This window comes from Sapajus apella, unplaced genomic scaffold, assembly GCF_009761245.1.
Source record: "Sapajus apella isolate SASKATOON/1434 unplaced genomic scaffold, GSC_monkey_1.0 scaffold5, whole genome shotgun sequence".
In the NCBI taxonomy this organism is placed as follows: domain Eukaryota; kingdom Metazoa; phylum Chordata; class Mammalia; order Primates; family Cebidae; genus Sapajus; species Sapajus apella.
The window spans coordinates 18780934-18785606 of NW_022436945.1; positions in this window are offsets into that span (position 1 = coordinate 18780934).

Genomic DNA, 4673 nt, shown 5'->3' on the forward strand with positions numbered 1-4673 from the left:
AAGGCAGATAAAATAACAAAGTAGAAAAATAATTTTAGGTACAGTAGATTCATCACATAACTGGAGAGACATATTTGACTATTTTTTTTTAATGCTAGAGTTTGCTGCTGAGAAACTCTTCTGACATATGGATCTTGACTTTTCCCACCACAAAATCATAGTCTTTTAAAGTCCAGCTAAAGGCTCATCTTTTTCTTTTCAATTCCTTTTTCAATTTCTTTAATCTAAATTGTGTAGGATCAGTTTTAATTTCTCTATCCCCTAGTAATTCCAGTATTAGAGTGAACATTTAGTTACATGCTAATTCAAAATCCCTGATAGCAAAGGTTTTACAGATATAGATACAGTAATTCTGGCAAATTACATTAAAAAATCTGGCGTGAACACAGAGAGGGGAGCATTACACACTGGGGTCTGTTTCGGGGGCTAGGGAAAGGACAATGGGACACGAGGAGGTTGGGGAGGGATAACATGGGGCAAAATGCCAGATATGAGTGACAGGGGAATGCAGACAGCAAACCACATTGCCATGTATGCACCTATGCAACAATCCTGCCTGATCTGCACATGTACCCCAGAACCTAAAGTACAATTTAAAATAAAAAATGCTGCCTTCCTGAGTGCAAGAAGTTTGTCTTACTTTTCTTAGACCACAACACCCAATACTGAACTTTAAATTCCGGGTTCATCTGTAAGCATTTGATTTTATTTTAGTTTATAAAACCATGCTAAAAATAATTTAGAACCTGCTTGTTACCTATTTGTATATATAGAATAGTATACTTGTTATTTACTAAAGTAGTAAAAGTAGCTAATTTTTTTTTAATCATTAGAAATTTCTCCAAAAGAGAACTTCTCAAATACCCAGCTCTCTCTTTCTTTATCCCAGGTGTAAATATTACATCTGTCCCTTTGACACTCTACTTTATTTCAGACAATATTAGAAAGTGTTGACATGTGAGAGGTGGATACCAGTTTTTGTTTGAAAACCATCCAACTTCAGAGAGGAGGTATTATTGCAAATAATTAGAGGAGGGAATTAAAGTCACAATTTACAAAATCAAAATTAATTTTTAACTCCACTATAACAGGTATTGTAGTCATTAATTTATTCATTTGCTCAATAAGCATCATAAATATCCATTTGTGCATACCTCACTGAGAGATTCCTTAAATACAAAAGTAACTAACATTTGATCCTTTCCATAAAGGAGCCAACAGATCTGGAGATGTGAGCAGATGTAGAGCTACCCATAAATTCATATTTGAATTCCACATTCTGAAGAGTGTTTGCAAGGTTTACATGGACTCGGTTCAATCTATACAAGCAAATATTTTACACCTAAGTTGGTTCTTTTTTGTTTGTTCTTTGTACTTATACATGAGGATTAACTTTGTATGTTTTTTCTAGTTTCCTGTTGTTTCATCAGTTTCTTTAAAAAGTTCTGAAAAACAGTTTCTGGAAGTTTCTATTTAAAGAAAAAAACCCAGAAAATATCTTCCACTTTTAAGAAAATTCCTAACACTACCAAAGTATAATCTGTTAATGAAAGATGTTTAAAATTTTTTCCTTTTGTGAAAATGATTTATCACAAAAAATTCTTAAGCAGCAAACATTCTTCTGAAATATTTGACATTGCCTTAATAAACAGTACTTTATTAGATGTTCAAAACCATTCTGAATGAATAAATCCTGAAAAATAATGAACAACAATTTATCATGTAATACGCACTTGACTCACGGCTTGACATATTTGCTCTAACTGGTGGGCACTTCTACATATAGCTTCATTCTTTGTTATCTCATTTCCTTCCAAAGTCTGTTGAATATTATCTTAGAGAGACCCTCTGGGAATATTCTATATATGAAGACAAACCAGGTCCCACTGACCCTTGTAATACATTCCCCTGTATTATTTATTCTCGTATCCTTAGTACTCTGAATATTCTCTCTTCTGTCTATTGTTTACTTATCACTCCCAAACCTAGAATAGTGTTTTTATGAGGAGCAAAGATTTTTATCTGCTTTTATTTCTGCTGTTTTCTTAACATATCAAATCGTGTCTAACATAAAGTATGTATTTAAGAAATACCTTTTACTTACACTACCAATTGCAACTTTCTAAAATGCTGGAAAAATGACTGAACGATATTTTAGTTTTTCTTAACTAACTTTTTGTCATTTACTCCATGACTCTTAAGTGTACTGTATGTGAATAAAATATTATTTAACTTTAGCTATTAATTTTAGGTTATAACTGGCTTTGTTAACTCCTATTTGAAAGCAATAAAATGAAATGTAAATACTTCAAAGTGTTGCCTTATCTCTTTATAGGTGACTTGAAACCCAATAATTAATTCAACATTTATTAAGAATATTGATACAGCATGTTCTCACTTATAAGTGGGAGCAAAACACTAAGTACACATGGACACAAAGAAAGGAAAATCAGACATTGGGGTCTATATGAAGGTGGAGGGTGGGAGGAGGGTGAGGATCAAAAAACTACCTGTTGGATACTATGCTTATTACCTGAGTGATGAAATAATGTGTACACCAAAATCCTATGACATGCAGTTTACCTATATAACAAACTTGCACATGTACCCCTGAAACTAAAATAAAAGTTATAAAAGTGAATATTGTTGTATCATTTTTACAAATTCTTGTGAAATATCTAGAGGAGATAATATCATTTTTCATAAAGGAATACCAATACATAATGTTTTCCTTTTTCTTTTGCCCTTAAATTATTTAACTAATGGAAATTTAGAGAAAATTAACAATTTAATTTAAAATGTTATTTAATAAAATGCTACCTAAAGGTTCAGGATTTTTAGGGCACTACAAAGATACTTCTTTTAGATTAAGGAAGAGTAACTGCAGCTTAATGCACGCATATCACCAGCTCTTCCTGTGATGCTTCCATTTTCCTTATTCATTTTTATTTTTATTTTTCTCAAATTTATTTATTTATTTATTGGCAGGGTCTTACTCTGTTGCCCAGGCTGAATTGCAATGTTACAATCATACTTCATAGCAGCCTGGAACTCCTAAACTCAAGTGATCCTCCCACTTTAGCCACCCCAGTAGCTGGGACTATTGGTGTGCACCAGCATGCCTGGCTAATTATTTCTATTTTTTGGTAGATAGAGTGTCTCACTTTGTTGTTCAGGCTGGTCTCAAACTCCTGGCTTCAAGCAATCCTCCTGCCCCAGGCTGCCAAAATGTCGGGATTACGGGCATGAGCCACTGCACCTGGCTCCCTTCTTTTTACTTTTGTAAAGTAATGGGGCAATTTCAGCACAGAGGAGTATGAATCACACAAAACCTAATGACCAAATAGTATTTAATTTTTTTATATACCTATCCACAGAATCTTGTAGAGAAACCATGCATCTGACTACCTGGAAGGAGCATTCTAGGTACCCCATGTAAATTATTGCTTCAATTAGAGCCCTGGGCTTATTAGATCAGAGAAGGCTCTTGGCTCCATGTGGTTGCAACCAACCTGTTAGGCAACCACCGGGCTCAAGGAGCTGTCTTGGAGCAATCAAATATTGTTCTTGAATATATAAAACAAAAAGCACAAACAATTTTAGAGGACAGTGGTAAATATGAAAATTTGAGGTCATTCAATTATTCATTGATTAAACAAATGTTTTTGAACCCCTGTTACATACCAACTATTATCCTAAATACTGGAGATAGAACAGTAAATGAAACAAAATGTAAATTCAGTGAATCCGTAAATAAGCATTCTAATAAAAAGAGAAAGATTAACAAAGAAATAAATAAAATATCTAGTATGTCAGAGGGTGATTTAAACAAGCCAAGAAATAAACTGAGTGGAATAGGAGTATAGGGAGTACAGAAAGTGGGGTGTTGCCTCATAGACCAAAAAAATATATCAAGATTTGACGTTGGGAAATTAGGCATGACCCAGGAGACCTGGGATTTCTGTGATATTTCATATTAATGGATAAAAGGAGTAATGGAATTGACATTTATGATTTTTTTTTTCATATCAGATATTGAAGATGAGGTTGTAAGTGTTGGAGGAAAGTTGGGCAGCGGTGGACCTGCAGAAACACACAGAGTTCTGAGAAATCTGCCTAATTTACCAAATGAACATGTTAAACCAAAGAAAGGTCAAGTGTATTTAGAGCAGGCAGAGCTACTGCACACCTTCTTGGTTGCTCTCAATGGAGGAGGGGTTAAGTGTAGGGAGGCAGCCTCATCTGGAGCACATGTGGCTCTGGGACACTTTGGAGATCTCTTGATTGTCAAAATAAACAGTTGGGTTGGAAAGTTGAATGGAACATAGAAAATATAATTAAGCAAATATCTAAAATCTAGGAATATAGAATTTGCAGATTTTGTCTCCAGGTTCTGCCAGCGTGAAGAAAGTGGGTGTGATTTGGGAAGTTGAAATATTTAAAACAATGACTGCTATGGAAAATGTGGAAATGCCAGATCTAATATCTTGTCAGTGGTTTCCATCATCTTCAGTTGATCACAGACTTCATGATCCAAAGAAACTGAGATAAACATTACTGGTTTTCTGTGATTTCCTGAAACTCCTGAATTTTTAGGATATTGGCAGTTTTCAGTGACCTCTTTTCTTTTCTTTTCTTTTCTTTTTCTTTTCTTTTCTTTTCTTTTCTTTTCT